Source organism: Bos mutus, chromosome X (assembly GCF_027580195.1).
Source record: "Bos mutus isolate GX-2022 chromosome X, NWIPB_WYAK_1.1, whole genome shotgun sequence".
Classification (NCBI taxonomy): domain Eukaryota; kingdom Metazoa; phylum Chordata; class Mammalia; order Artiodactyla; family Bovidae; genus Bos; species Bos mutus.
The window spans coordinates 66,003,120-66,020,315 of record NC_091646.1 but is presented as its reverse complement, the minus strand read 5'-3'; the positions used below and the strand labels follow the sequence as shown (position 1 = coordinate 66,020,315).

Here is a 17,196-nt window from a genome sequence, read left to right as displayed (position 1 = left end):
TAAGGGATTTGTCTTTATCTGACTTATTTCACTTAGCCTAATTCTCCAAGCCAGGCTTCAGCAATACGTGAACTGTGAACTTCTTAATATTCAAGCTAGTTTTAGAAAAGGCAGAGGAACCAGAGATCAAATTGCCAACATCCACTGGATCTTTGAAAAAGCAAGAGAGTTCCAGAAAAACATCTATTTCTGCCTTATTGACTATGCCAAAGCCTTTGACTCTGTGGATCACTATAAACTGTGGAAAATTTGGAAAGAGATGGGAATATCAGACCACCTGACCTGCCTCTTGAGAAATCTGTATGCAGGTCAAGAAGCAACAGTTAGAACTGGACATGGAACAACAGACTGGTTCCAAATAGGAAAAGGAGTATGTCAAGGCTGTATATTGTCACCCTGCTTATTTCACTTATATGCAGAGTACATCATGAGAAGCACTGGGCTGGTAGAAGCACAAGCTGGAATCAAGATTGCTGGGAGAAATATCAATAACCTCAGATATGCAGATGACACCACCCTTATGGCAGAAAGTGAAGAGGAACTAAAAAGCCTCTTGATGAAAGTCAAAGAGGAGAGTGAAAAAGTTGGCTTAAAGCTCAACATTCAGAAAACAAAGATCATGGCATCCGGTCCCACCACTTCATGGGAAATAGATGGGGAAACAGTGGAAACAGTGTCAGACTTTATTTTGGGGGGATCCAAAATCACTGCAGATGGTGACTGCAGCTATGAAATTAAAAGACGCTTACTCCTTGGAAGGAAAGTTATGACCAACCTAGATAGCATATTGAAAAGCAGAGACGTTACTTTGCCAACAAAGGTCCATCTAGTCAAGGCTATGGTTTTTCCTGTGGTCATGTATGGATGTGAGAGTTGGACTGTGAAGAAGGCTGAGCATCGAAGAATTGATGCTTTTGAACTATGGTGTTGGAGAAGACTCTTGAGAGTCCCTTGGACTGCAAGGAGATCCAACCAGTCTATTCTGAAGGAGATCGGCCCTGGGATTTCTTTGGAAAGAATGATGCTAAAGCTGAAACTCCAGTACTTTGGCCACCTCATGCGAAGAGTTGACTCATTGGGAAAGACTCTGATGCTGGGAGGGATTGGGGGCAGGAAGAGAAAGGGACAACAGAGGATGAGATGGCTGGATGGCATCACTGACTCGATGAAGGTGAGTCTGAGTGAACTCCGGGAGTTGGTGATGGACAGGGAGGCCTGGTGTGCTGCGATTCATGGGTTCGCAAAGAGTCCGACACAGCTGAGCGACTGAACTGAATTGAATGTCCTCAAGTTTCATCCATGTTGTTGCAAATTGTAGGATTTCCTACTTTTCTATGGCCAAATAAAGTTAGGTGATTTTTTTAAAAGGGTACCAAGACCATTCAATGGGGAAAGAATAGTCTCTTAAATAAGTGATACTAGGAAAACTGCATAGTCACATGCAAAAGAATAAAGCTGTACCCTTACCTCATACCATATGCATAAATTAACTCAAAATGGATCATAGAGCTAAATGTAAGTGCTAAACCCTTAAAACCATTTGAAGAAAACGTGGGGTAAATTTCCATGACCTTGGTTTTGACAATGGATTCTTAGATATACATGATAGCAAAAGTATAAGAAATATTAAAAAAAGAAAAAATAGATAAATTGGACTTCTTCAAAATTAAAAAAAAAAACTTTTTGCCCACTAAGAGACTACTGAAAAGTCAAAAGACAAACCACAGAATGGGAGAATATGTTTGCAAACCATCTAACTTATAAAGGTCTAATATCCAGTATACTGTATAAAAAACACTTTTAGCTCAACAAAAAATATATAAACCATCTAATTAAATATGTACAAAGGACTTAAATAGACATATTTTCAGGGAAGATATACAGATGGAGTATATCAAGGCTATATAGTGTCACCCTACTTATTTAACTTACATGCAGTGTACGTCATGCAAAATGCTGGGCTGGATGAACTACAAGCTGGAATCAACATTGCTGGGAGAAATATCAATAACCTCAGATATGCAGATGACACCACCCTTATGGTAGAAAGCAAAGAGGAACTAAAAACCTTCTTGATGAAAGTGAAAAAGAAGAGAGTGAAAAAGCTGGCTTAAAATTCAAAATTCAAAAAACTAGGATTGTGGCATCTTGTCTCATTACTTCATGGCAAATAGATGGGGAAACAATGGAAACAGTGACAGACTTTATTTTCTTGGGCTCCAAAATCACTGCAGATGGTGGCTGCAGCCATGAAATTAAAAGATGCTTGATCCTTGGAAGAAAATCTTTAACCAACATAGACAGCATATTAAAAAACAGAGACATTACTTTGCTGAAAAAGGTTCCTTTAGTCAAAGCTGTGGTTTTTCCAGTAGTCATGTATGGATGTGAGAGTTGGACCATAAAGAAGACTGAGCACCGAAGAACAGTTGCTTTTGAACTGTGGTGTTGGAGAAGGCAATGGCAGCCCACTCCAGTACACTTGCCTGGAAAATCCCATGACAGAGGAGCCTGGTAGGCTGCAGTCCATGGGGTCACTAAGAGTTGGGCACACGACTGAGCAACTTCACTTTCACTTTTCACTTGCGTTCATTGGAGAAGGAAATGGCAGCCCACTCCAGTATTCTTGCCTGGAGAATCCCAGGGACAGAGGAGCCTAGTGTACTGCCATCTATGGCATCGCACAGAGTCCGACATGACTGAAGCAACTTAGCAGCAGCAGCAGCAATTGGAGAAGACTCTTGAGAGTCCCTTGGACTGCAAGGAAATCCAACCAGTCCATCCTAAAGGAGATCTGTCCTGGGTGTTCATTGGAAGGACTGATGCTGAAGCTGAAACTCCAATACTTTGGCCACCTCATGCGAAGAGCTGACTCATTTGAAAAGACCCTGATGCTGGGGAAGATTGAAGGCAGGAGGAGAAGGGGATGACAGAGGATGAGATGGTTGGATGGCATAACTTACTTGATGGACATGAGTTGGAGCAAGCTCAGGGAGTTAGTATTGGGCAGGGAAGCCTGTTGTGCTGCAGTACATGGGGTCACAAAGAGTCAGACACAGCTGAGTGACTGAACTGAACTGACACTGATGGTCAATAAGCACATGAAGTGATACTGAACATCACTAGCCATCAGGGAAGTGCAATACAAAACCAAAATGAGATGTGAAGTGTTGATGAGGATGTGAAAAATTTAAAACATTGCTACTTGCTAGTAGGAATCTGAAATGGTGCAGCCACTATGGAAAACCATTTGAAATTTCCTCAAAAAATAAACACAGAATTACCATATGAGCTAGCAAACCTATTTGTATGCACAGACAGAAAAGAATTGAAAATAGGTCTTCAAACAAATGTTTGTACATGAATGTTCTTAGTAACACTATTAATGATAATCCAAAGTGGAAAACAATTCATATGTGTCCATCAGTGTGTGCATAAACAAAATGTAGTATATACATACCACATTTATATTATTCAGATGTAGAAAGAATGAAGCATCTGTACATGTTACAACATGGATGAACCTCAAAACATTTTTCTAAATAAAATAAACCATATTCAAAAGGTCATATATTGTACAATTCTATTTATATTAGAAATTTAGAATAGATAAATCCACAGAAACAGAAAGCAAATTAGTTGTTGCCAGAGGCTGAGGGGAAGGGGGAATCGGAGTGACTGCTTAATGAGTATGGAGTTTCCTCATAGGATGAGAAAATATTTTGAAACCAGATAGAAGTAATGTTTGCACAATATTGCAAGTATACAAAATATCACTAAATTGTACACTTTAAAATGGTTAATTTTATGTCTCAAGAATTTTGCTTTAATTTTAAAAAGAAAATCAGCAGAAAAACAAAGTGCAAAATAAACTCAGTCATATTAATAACCTCTCTCTGATGTGTCCAAATGCTGAAAGATCATGATTTGAGAAGACTGGAAGAGGATGTGGTGGGTGAGATTACCAGGATGAGAGTCTAGAAATCAGGATTTTGGTTCCACTATTTATTAGCTGCATGATCTGAGGCAAGTTATATAGCATCTTTGTATATCAATTTTTGTATTTGCAAAATAAGATGTCTCAAATTTGCTGCTCTTATCATTTAAAGTCTCAGAAGAGTCACACACACACAAAAAAAACAGTTCTATAAAACATGCATGCACACAAACGTACCCACCCATCCTCATGGACTTTGGGGGAGAAACAGAATGAATCAATGAGTGAGAAATCAGTTGAAGTTAAAAGGCTAGGCAAATTTAAAAATAACTAAATCTATATCTGCAATTTTCATTTGTTCAGAAAGCAATTATTAAATATCCATTTTATGTCAAACAGTGTGTTAGACACTGAGGATACACAGAAAAATAAGACATTATTTTCTCAAGAGCCATCTAATCTGGTGGGGAAGACAGGCAAACAGAGTGTGGTAAAGAGATATAGAATTTAATGGGATGCTGTGAGATCACACAGGAATACCGTCTCACTTAGTCTGGAAAATCTCCTGGATCTAAGTAATAAAAAGTTATCCAGTCAAAATAATGAGTTGAGAAGACCTGATTCAAGAAGATAAAAACAGTACAAATAAATTTATAGATGTTTTAAGTAAAATGGTACCTATAGGGGACTTCAGGAAGTTCAGTGTTGCTCAAGCTTACAGAGCAAGTCAGAAGATGGCAAAAAAAAAAAAAAGCTTATGAAATAAGCACAAGCAAGATCATGAGGGCCTTGCAGGTTGTGAAAGAAGTTCAACTTTATCTTAATGGTGATGGGTAGCCTACAAAAGGATTTTAGGTACCCAGAAACCCATATTCGATTTAAAATTATTTTGTCAGTGTGAAGGATTAAGTGGAGCGAGACCAAGTTGGAGACAGGGACATTAGTTAGGAGACTGTCTCAGTAGTTCAGATATGAAGTGGTGAGTGTTTGAATTAAGACAGTGAAAATACAAAGTAGATGGGTTTGAAATATAATTGGGAGATAAAAACAGAATTTGCCAGTGTACTTGGATCTGATAGATAAGGGAAGGAGGCTGTTCAAGGACAACTCTGTAGTTTCTTAGGTTGAATGATTGGGTGGATAATGGTGCCATCAAATGAAACCAAAACCTCACCGGTACAATCATGTTTAAGAGGTAATATAATGCATTCCACCTTGGACATGTTGAGTTTATGGTACCTATAGTATACAGCCAAGTGGCAGACAGCTTGATATACTTATTTGTAGCTTGGAGATGAGAATAGGCATATAGAATTGGAGGTGACAAGAAAATAAATATTAGTTGAAACTTAAAGAGTAGGTGCTTCAAGAGAATATACTAGATGTTCTTTGTAAAATCCTCCAGCTCCAAGATCAAGAATCCATGATGGTTCCTCTTCTATTGCTCTTCCTTTGGAGGAAATTTTTGAGGTGGAAGCAGTAAGATTTGGGGGAAAAACTAAATGGAATGAAAATGACGATTTAATGGGTCACAGATGAAAGGCTATTCTAGACAGGAAGAGAATATAGGCAAGAAAAAATAGGTTTAAGCTTTTCTGATAAAGCTGGAATGTCAAATTGGTCAGCTATTGGTACAGATACACAAAGCTCCATCCAAGCAATCTAGATTTTGGTGTTGATCCAGAAAATACTGTTTCTACAATTGATCTGGTATGGCAAGTCAGCACCAGACACTGCTACCTTAGGGTTTTTGCCTGGGGCTGCCAGTGCAGTGGCTTAGGATCTATATATGAAAGGCCGTGTGTATGGCTTTTCTGCCTTGTCTCCACATGGAAGAAACTGACTTCATTGATTTTTTTGAAATACTCTCCAAGAGGAATGTGAAGTAGATTTCTAACCTTGTTCTGCTTAGACATAAATTAATATCTTGTTTGTTCAGAATGACTACTGCCCTATCCTGCCAGAAATTCTACTGTGCTCTCTGGGGTGTGCAACCTCTATTTATTAGGTTATTTTGTTGGCCAAGGGCTCACATTGTGCTTTGTTCTTATTGCTCTGTCACTCCCATAGATTAGCTGCAGAGGAAAACCAGACAGTGACCCCTGATTCACTCTTTTGCTAATTCTATTCATATCTCTTTGTTGTCTTTGGATGATGTGACCAAGCACCTTAAAGCAGTTGCCAAGAGTTTTGTGTACTACTCCAGGATAACAAGCTCCTCCCAGGTCCTGGAGACAGGAAATCCAGCTGCAAGACTTCTCCTGGTCCTACCCAGCAAAGGGAATGTGGAACTCTGAAATGTTGGCTCTTCTAGACTGCTTTGAGCATCAGCAAGCCTGATCCTGTTTGAAGGCAAAATAGGAAATAGCCTATGAGGGATCTGGGAGAGAACCAAAAGGACTCTCTATCCCAAAACATCTCCATTCACCTACTTACACTCCAATATGCTTATAATCACTTCTTTTGGTTAAGTAATTTTACCCCCAGAGGCAAATTCATATAGGAAAGGGGCCTACAGCTAAGTATCAAATTCCCTAGATTCTAGTCCCATTTCTGCCTTATGATCCTGGGCAAGTCTCATCCCTTTTCTGGGCCTCAGTTTCCTCAATATACTACATAAGGAGGGAATTAGATTATATAATTTCTAAGGCCCCTTCTGACCATAACATTCCATATTACTTTAACCCAAGTTCAAACTCAAATGTTACTTTACAGGGGCTATCATTTAATTTGCTAGTATTCATTGATCCATTTATTTGCATAAACTAGATAGTCACTGGAAAAAGGAAGAGCCAGGGACATGGATAGGTCACATAGATGTCCCAAAGACACAGAAACCCTTCATGGAAACAAATCCTTTCTTTCCTAATTGTCTCATCCCCACCTCACTCCCCTCTACTCCCCACCACTGACCATCTCAGCTGGGAGAAGGTAAAAGCCAGGTTGATGGTAGAGAAGTACACTTGGAAAAATGGGCAGGACCTTCCGGATTGAGGAAGCAGGACAAAATCCCAGAATAATTGTTTTCTAAAGAGGTTCAGATTGAGGCCCCTGTATGGCAACCACTATACATTGAGGGGCAGAAAGTGGTCTTCCCCAAAGAGAGATGAGGTATGTTTCCAGAGGCCTAAGGAAGCAATCACTGTGTGGTCTCTCTTCTCAGAGAGGATGAAAAGGTGAGAGCATGGAATCCCAGATACTCTACCCTTATTTCATATGATAGCCCAGGGAAGGATTCCTATAATAATAATGAAAGCTAACATTTTGTTTTAGCACTTACTGTGTGCCAGGTAATATTCTAAATGGTTCACATAAATTGAAACAATTAATCATTATAACAATCTAATACATTATATTATTATCCCCATTTTATAAATGAAGACACTAAAGCACAAAGAGGTTAAATGATTTCCTTAAGTTCACATAACCAGGAAAGAGTGGGTCCAAGATATAAACGCAGGCAGTCTGGCTCCAAGTTTTACACTCTTAAACCAACTAAAGGAAGGTTTATTCTCTCCAAAGTCACAATATTTATTCTCTCCAATGTCACAGAATTGGGAAGATCCTTTGGGACCACAAAAGGCCATCCTTTTTTTTATTTTATTTATTTAATTGAAGGGCAATTGCTTTACAATATTATGTTGGTTTCTGCCATATATCAACATGAATCAGCCATAGGTATACATAACTCTGAGAAAGAAGCTTGTCAAATGTCACACATTGAGCAAGTGAGAGTATAGCAAAGCAGAACCAGAGCCCAGATCTACCGACTCCCAACTAAGGCTCTTTCCACTACTGCTCCTGATCTTTTATTGGGTCTCTTACTTGAATTTCCTACTTGCTGACATTGCCAAAGTGGTCATCCTCTAACCCTGTCCAACAGGAGTGAAGGGGCAGTCAGTCATTTCTATAGTACACATCATTGTCTTCCTTTTCCAAAATATAAATGAGACTAGAGCTGGCTTCAATCAAGCATTTTCCAAATGATTATATCCTTAAATCTTAATATCACCTCTGTGGGGGTTACTGATAGAATGCAAGCCAACATTTTCCATCCATAAAAACATCAACACCCAGCCATGCCAAGGTCCCGACCTTCTAAGTAGATGAGTGTTCAGTGATGTATGAGGCCCGCTTCATGCTCAGACAGATCCATGGATTCAAATATGAACTTTTTAAGGGTCATTCAGGGAAACTAATAATAAGCCCAGATGGAAAATTCTACATGATTCATTGAGAAGTGATGAGTAGAGCTTGTGAAAATGGAAAATAGGATTGGGCAGTGGGCTCTGGAGATACTGGGGTTAGCCTGGTTTATTATAATGCCACCAATGTGTTCTGGCTAGCAGCAAGCAGATGGACAGCCTAGATTCTCCAAAGTCCCAGGTCCCTCTTCTGTTGATACGGATTTCACAAAATTATTCTCCCTACCCCACTTCTTACTCCACCCTTTCGATGGGTGTGGGAAACAAAAGGCTCCAGTATAGATGAAAGTTTAAAAAGGCTCTTGTGGTGCTGAGTTTTCAACCTACATAAGGCACTCTATTCATTACCCAATTCCTTTATGGGCCTCTGAACTGGGCACACAACACTGAGCCTAATGAGGTAAGGTGGGCTTACCTTTCCCTGAGGGTGTGAGATAGGAGTTCAAGACTTTGGCACAGAAGACAAGGTGGGGAAATAGGGAAACTTTTTCCAGGCAGTGGGAAGAATGGTCCCAAGAGGCTGGTTGATGTCCCAGGGCAGTATTAGTGTCACCTTAAATCACATTCATATTTTCCACTGCATAAGCTTGGTACAAAACCTTCCTACAATAAAATGGAGAAAATGGTTGCTTTCTGAAGCAGTTGTGAGGTTAAATACAAATAATGCTGACCTCATTCACTCACTCACGCATTCATTTGCTTAATTAAGACAACAGTTACTATGTATCAACTATGTATCATGAAATACACAAAGCAGAGGCTCATTCTCCAAAAGTTTACACTCACTAGGGGGACATGGCCTATATGCATTTCCAAACATCATTCAGTTGTACTTGGAAAGACTTTTAAATGGTATAAATGAGAAAAGTAGTCTCCCAATTTGAAGGATCTTTAGAAAGGACCATGTAGTTAAACCTCTTCACTGCACAAGTAAAGATATTCAGAGAGGACAAAAATTTTTTCAGGGTTACATCGCCAGCTAATAACAGAGTTGATTATTTACACTAGGAATTAAAAAACTCAAAAGTTGCCTTGGTTTAATCTGCAAAACAAAGTTTCACAGAAGTTCTGAGTTCAAATCTAAAGAACAAGTAGGGTTTTTTCCCCCTAATATTGCACTATGAGAAACTTTAAATAGATAGCCAGGGTCAGCTACATAATTTGTGGGGCTGAGTGCAAAGGCTCCCTCACTCAAAATACAAGGGGAAAATCCAGCTAGAGGCACTAAAATAAAAAGTATTTTTCATTTTTCTGGGCATGTGTGCACACTCTTTCACTCATTTGCTCTCTCTCAACTTGTCGTGTTTTCTATTTGTTATTTTATACTGTTCTAAGTAAAGAATAACTTAAAATTTAAATTATTAGCATGAGTTTTACTGTTCCTCTTTATATTATGCAGTATGTTTTAAGTACAAATACAAGAACATTTATCTAATTCACATGCAGAATCACCAAAATTAAACATTCATATTTCAGAGCTCTCACATGCACATGTGTTTCACTCTTACCAGAACAGTGGAAATACAGCACAGATACTATTTTTTTATTTCACTTTTTTATATGCACACATTCTACCAACATTCTTTGATTTAGTGATTTGATAATAAAGAAGTAAAATGAAAAGGAACTATGGATTGCCTTATCTTTCTCTTTATTTCTATATCATCATGTCCAGCAATAATGGTTAGGTAATACAGGGAAGTAACGTGAGTAAGAAAAAATGATAGGGTTCCTTGGCTGTTGATGTTTCTTAGAATTTCATTACCTTCTTTTTACATTTGAAGCAAGCTCTTAGCTTGCATGAAAAGCATAGCTTTTGGGGTTGTCAACATTCCCACTTGCTGAGTTATATACTTAAATTTTTTACCTTGTACTCATTTCGAGTCTTGCTGAACTCCCACACATTGTGGGTCCTCTAGAACTCTATGGTCATGCAGCATCACAAACACTATATACAGATGGGGTGGCAAGGAACAGTAGACACACTTAAGCTTATGTGCATGTTCCATTGTCCCATTGGACTTCACTTACAAAACAGAAGTTCAAAGATGAAATTATTAAGAATCTCAGAAGAGTGACAGTAAAACATTAAACCAAGCACAGGGCCCTTCTGAGCATAAGACCTTGTGTGACTGCACAGATCACACATCTATGGAATTGACCCTGCATAAAACAGAATTAAAAGAATTTTATAGTGAATACCCATATGCCCACCACCTAGATTCTACCACTTACATTTTACTTAAATTGCTTTATCATATATCTATCTACCTATCTATCCCTCTATCCATCCATTAAGCTATTTAAAGTATCAGACATTCATACTCTTTAGCACTATAAACACTTCACCATGCATGTTATTAAACTAAAGTTCACTATATGTTTACAGTTATTCTGAGGTAAGCTTATATACATTTAAAATCAAATAGTAAAAGGATATTTGCTGCTGAGCTCTGACAAATGCATACACATGTTTAATGCAAATAATTATTGAATATAGAACCTTACCAACATCCCAGAAATCTCCCATTTCCGGTAAATTGTGACTGCCATACCACCATCAGAGGTAACCACAAAAACAAGTAGAAATTTGATAGATAAGGACTAAAACAATCAAAGAAAATGAGAAAATAGGAATATGAAGCCAGCAGATGGAAATCTCATCTGAGGTAAACATTTTGTGTAATCATGGTAAGAACTACCATTTACTGAACACTATTTGCCTGGCATTGTGCTTAGATCAGATCAGATCAGATCAGTTGCTCAGTCATGTCCGACTCTTTGCGACCCCATGAATCGCAGCATGCCAGGCCTCCCTGTCTATCACCAGCTCCCGGAGTTCACTCAGACTCACGTCCATCGAGTCAGTGATGCCATCTAGCCATCTCATCCTCTGTCGTCCCCTTCTCCTCTTGCCCCCAATCCCTCCCAGCATCAGAGTCTTTTCCAATGAGTCAATTCTTCGCATGAGGTAGCCAAAGTACTGGAGTTTCAGCTTTAGCATCATTCCTTCCAAAGAAATCCCAGGGCTGATCTCCTTCAGAATGGACTAGTTGGATCTCCTTGCAGTCCAAGGGACTCTCAACAGTCTTTTCCAATACCACAGCTCAAAGGCATCAATTCTTCGGCACTCAGCCTTCTTCACAGTCCAACTCTCACATCCATACATGACCACAGGAAAAACCATAGCCTTGACTAGACGAACCTTTGTTGGCAAAGTAATGTCTCTGCTTTTGAATATGCTATCTAGGCTGGTCATAACTTTCCTTCCAAGGAGTAAGTGTCTTTTAATTTCATGGCTGCAGTCTTATATGAATTTAATCAATTTTTATCTTTATAAGAACCCTATAATGTAAGTACTATTAATATCCCATTTTACAAATGAGAGAACTGAGTCACAGAAAACAGTCAATAAATGGCAGCTCAGGATTTGAATGTAGATGGCGTGACTCTAGAGCCCATGATTATAGATGGCATATATGCAGATGACACCACCCTTATGTCAGAAAGTGAAGAAAAACTAAAGAGCTTCTTGATGAAAGTGAAAGAGGAGAGTGAAAAAGTTGGCTTAAAGCTCAACATTCAGAAAACTAAGATCATGGCATCTGGCCCCATCACTTCAGGGCAAATAGATGGGCAAACAGTGGAAACAGTGGCAGACTTTATTTTGGGGGGCTCCAAAATCACTGCAGATGGTGACTGAAGCCATGAAATTAAAAGACGCTTACTCCTTGGAAGGAAAATTATGACCAACCTAGACAGCATGTTAAAAAGCAGAGACATTACTTTGTCAACAAAGGTCCATCTAGTCAAGGCTATGGTTTTTCCGGTAGTCATGTATGGATGTGAGAGTTGGACTGTAAAGAAAGCTGAATGCAGAAGAATTGATGCTTTTGAACTGTGGTGTTTGAGAAGACTCTTGAGAGTCCCTTGGACTGCAAGGATATTCCACCAGTCCATCCTAAAGGAAATCAGTCCTGAGTGTTCATTGGAAGGACTGATGTTGAAGCTGAAACTCCAATACTTTGGTCACCTGATGCGAAGAGCTGACTCATGTGAAAAGACCCTAATGTTGGGAAAGAATGAAGGTGGGAGGAGAAGGGGACAACAGAGGATGAGATGGTTGGATGGCATCACTGACTCAATGGACATGAGTTTGGGTAAACTCTGGGAGTTGGTGATGTACTGGGAGGCCTGGCATGCTGCAGTCCATGGGGTCACAAAGAGTCGGACATGACTGAGCAAGTGCACTAAACTGCACTGAACTGAACCATGCTGCTTGGGGTAGGAAATCAAAGGAGAAAAGATGGGATGGTGAGGAGGGCCCTGATTACAGAGGACCTTGAATGCCAGAATAAGGAACTTAGATTATCCTTTAAGTCATGGGAAAAAGAGGTTTTTGAGTATAGGATGAACCTTGACCTAAACTTCATACTTTATATGAAAATCAACTCAAAATGGATCACACATAATAAATGTAAACATGCATGTTATTAAAATAAAGTTTAATATAACTTTATAGTTATTCTAAGGTAAATTTATATGCATTTAAAGACAAATATTTAGGGAATATTTGCTGAGCTCTGACAAATGCATGCACTTGTTCAATTCAAATAATTATTGAAATATAATAATATAAAACAAAAAAATAATATAAAAATTTTAGAAAATAAAATATTCAGGATTTTGAGATTGGTGAAGGATTCTAAATATGACACCAAAGTATAAGTCATAAAACTTTTATAAATTCTACTTCATCAAAATAAAAACTTTCACTCTGTGACAGATCTTATTAAGAAAATGAGAAAGAAAAACACAGACTGGGGACATTTGCAAACCATATATCTGATAAAGGATTGTATTTAGAATATGTAAAAAAAAAAAAAAAACTCACAAACTCAACGGTAAAACACTCAAACACACGAAAAATATTCACTTAGAAAATGGGTAAAGAATATGAAGAGATGCTTGGTCAACATCACTAGCCACTGGGAAAATGGAAACTAAAACCACAGTGAGATACCACTTCATATATCAGAGTGACTAAGTGACAGCACCAAATGTTGGTGAAGATGTGGAGGGACTGGATCTTTCATACATCATTTTAGGCATGTAGCTACTTTGAAAAATAGTTTGGCAGCTTCTTAAAAAACTAAATATGCAATTATCATACAATATAGCAATTGCACTTCTGGGAAGCTATTCTACAGATAAGTAACACTACATTTACACAAAAATATGTACATGAATGCTCATATAAGCTTTATTTGTAATGGCCTCAAACCAGAAACAACCTGCCTGGAATGTGGGAGACCCGGGTTAGATCTCTGGTTTGAGAAAGTCCCCTGGAGAAGGGAATGGCTACCAACTCCAGTATTCTTGCCTGGAGAATTCCAAGGACAGGGGAGCCTGGCGAGCTACAGTCTATGGGGTTGCAAAGTGTTGGATATGACTGAGCAACTAACACTAACACACTGAAACTGGAAACAACCCGAATATCCTTCAATAGTTGAATGGATAAGCAAACCACGGTACACCCATACCATGTAATACCACTTAGCAGTAAAAAGGAGCAAACTATTAACACATACATAACTTGGGTGGATCTCAGGGTCACTATGCTGAGTGGGAAAGAAAAAACAAATCTCAATAGGTCACATACTGTATGATTGCATTTGATGGAGAAAAGATCAGTGGTACCAGTTATCAAGGACTGGGGAGGGTGTAATGATAAAAAGGTAGCACTACAGAATTTCTTTGTGTTGGTGGAACAGTTCTTTCTCCTAACTATGGTGTTTGTTAATAAATTTATTGTTGTTGTTGTTCAGTCGCTCAGTCATTTCTGACTCTTTGTGACCCCATGGACTGCAGCACACCAGGCTTCCCTGTCCTTCACCATCTCCTGGAGCTTGCTCAAACTCCTGTCCATTGAGTTTGTGATGCCATCCAACCATCTTGTCTTCTGTCTTCCCCTTCTCCTCCTGCCTTCAACCTTTCCCAGTATCAGGGTCTTTTCAAATGAGTCAGTCCTGCACATCAGGTAGCCAAAGTATTAGAGCTTCAGCCTCAGCATCAGTCCTTCCAATGAATATTCAGGATTGATTTCCTTTAGGATTCACTGGTTGGATCTCCTTGCAGTCCAAGGGACTCTCAAGAGTCTTCTCCAACATCACAGCTCAAAAGCATCAATTCTTTGACGTTCAGCCTTCTTTATGATCCAACTCTCACATCCATACATGACTACAGGAAAAACCATAGCTTTGACTAGATGGACCTTTGTCAGCAAAGTAATGTCTCTGCTTTTTAATATGCTGTCTAGGTTTGTCATAGCTTTCCTACCAAGGAGCAAGTGTCTTTTCATTTCATGGCTGCAGTCACCATCTGCAGTGGTTTTGGAGACCAAGAAAAGAAAATCTGTCACTGTTTCCATTGTTTCCCCATCTATTTGCCATGAAGTGATGGGACTGGATGCCATGATCTTCATTTTTTGAATGTTGAGCTTTAAGCCAGCTTTTCCACTCTCCTCTTTCACCTTCATCAAGAGGCTCTTTAGTTCCTCTTCACTTTCTGCCATAAGGATGGTGTAATCTGCATATCTGAGGTTATTGATATTTCTCCCAGCAATCTTGCTTCCCTCTTGTGCTTCATCCAGCCCAGCATTTCACATGGTGTACTCTGCATATAGGGCTTCCCTCATAGCTCAGTTGGTAAAGAATCAGCCTGTGATGCAGGAGACCCTGGTTTGATTCCTGGGTCGGGAAGATCCACTGGAGAAGGGATAGGCTACCCACTCCAGTATTCTCGGGCTTCCCTTGTGGCTCAGCTGGTAAAAAATCCGCCTGCAATGTGAGAGACCTGGGTTTGATCCTTGGGTTGGGAAGATCCATTTGAGGAGGGAAAGGCTACCCACTCTAGTATTCTAGCCTGGAGAATCCCATGGACTATGCAATCCATGGGGTTGCAAAGAGTCGGACACGACTGAGTGACTTTCACTTCACTTCACTTCACTTCACTCTGTATATAAGTTAAATAAACATGGTGATAATATACAGCCTTGATGTACTCCTTTCCCAATTTTGAACAAATCCATTGTTTCATTTCTGGTTCTAACTGTTGTTTCTTGACCTGCATACAGGCTTCTCAGGAGGCAGATAATGTCATAACACTTGTTATTAACTGAATTATGGCTCAAGTCTCATATGTTGAACCCTTAAACTCCAGTGCCTCAGAATGTGACTATTTGGAGATAGGGCCTTTAAAGAAGTCACTAAGTTAAAATGAAGCTACTAAGGTACACCAAAACCAATCTGACTGGTGTTTTTAAAAGAGGAGATTAAGACACACACAGGCACCAGGAGCACATGTGCATAAAGGGACAGCCATGTGAAAAGTCAACAAAAGGGCAGCTGTCTGCAAGCAAGGAGAGAGGCCTCAGAACAAAATCAACCCTACCAACACCTCGATTTTGGTACCTCTAGCCTCCAGAAAGTGAAGAAATTTATTTTCTCACATTTCTGGAGGCTAGAATTCTAAGATCAAGGTGCCAGGATTGGTTTCTTTTGAGACCTCTCTTCCTCACTTGTAGACAACCACCTTTTCTCTGTGTCCTCATATCGCCTTTCCTCTGTGTACTCATGGAGAAAAGAGAGATCTCTGAAGTTTCTTCTTCTTATAAAGATGCCAGTTCTGTTGGATTAGGACCCCACCCTTATGACTTCATTTAACCTTAATTATCTCCCTAAAAGCCATACTTCCAAATCACATTGGGGGATTGAATTTCAACGTGTGAATTTAGGGGTGGGGAGGGGCACAGTTTACCCCACAACAAAGGTATGTGGTGTAGTTCATATTATTGAAAGAAAGTGAGAGTGAAGTCGCTCAGTCGTGTCCAACTCTTATGCGACCCCGTGGACTGTAGCCTACCAGGCTTCTCTGTCCATGGGATTCTCCAGGCAAGAATACTGGAGTGAGTTACCATTTCCTTCTCCAGGGGATCTTCCTGACCCAGGGATTGAACCTGGGTCTCCTGCATTGGAGGCAGACGCTTTAACCTCTGAGCCACCAGAGAAGCCCCATATTATTGAGCCAATGTCAATTTCTGGTTTTGAAAAAGTACCATGGACATATAAGATGATATTATCACTGGAGGAATCTGGGTGAAGCATACACAGGAACCTTTTGTACTTTTTTTGCAACTTCTAATGAGTCTAAAATTATTTCAAAAGAACAAGTTTCAAACAACAAACAAAATAAAAACTTGTAGTGTACAGGAGTTCTTGACTTTCCACACCATAAGGAACCAAGACTGGCTTCACAATGTGTGCTAACGCTGCAACCTTCACCAACTCACCTAAGCTTTCTGAGCCTCGATGTCTACATCCTTAAAAAAGCATGGCACACATCGAGGTCCCTGGATCTTTGCTCTATTAAATTCTAGGCAGTTTCTAAAACATTTCTTCCTCTCTTTTAGTAATATGGGAATGATCTCTAACCTCCTTCCCTCATAAAGCTGTAGTGGGGACCTAGGATAATACTAGGCTTATGGCTCTTTGATATCCTCATCTTGCTTTTAGAATATTCTTCCAGAAGTAGCAAAAATAGATGAGGGGAGGAGGGTAGAAATTAGGCAACACATAGAAAAAAAGAGGAAAAAAAGCTGCAAACCAGATGTTTTTTGAGAAATGAAAAAAGTGTGAGGTGAAGTAAGCGTTTGACAAGAATGTTCAGGAAGAAGATTAATCACCATTTCAGTGTTCCATGTCCAAAGAGATTGTGTCTTTGCTTGTTTGGCTGGGTCTGACTTCAGACTTAAAGAAACCAGCTTTTTCATTAAGTCAGGAAGAGGCAGAGGAGGGGGCAGGGACAGACCAGCCTTCTTTAAGTTTGGCAACTAATAGAGGACAGATGGAAATAACTGGAATGCCCTTAAGTAAAGCAGAAAGCAACTGAGAGAAAGCTGTTAAAAGAAAGTACATAAACAGTTTGACCACAAACTACCAGGCTCTGACTTGCTGATAGGAGTGTAAAACTAACTTGTCAGCTTGGTTTTAAGTG

General features: G+C 39.4%; 1 non-coding gene across 1 annotated transcript; it reads right to left on the bottom strand.

Moving 5' to 3' along the window:
• Nucleotides 1–16,137: 16,137 nt before the first annotated feature.
• On the bottom strand, nucleotides 16,138–16,211 carry TRNAW-CCA (transfer RNA tryptophan (anticodon CCA)). Its single transcript has one exon. It is a non-coding gene; the product is annotated as a tRNA-Trp (tRNA).
• Nucleotides 16,212–17,196: the final 985 nt, after the last annotated feature.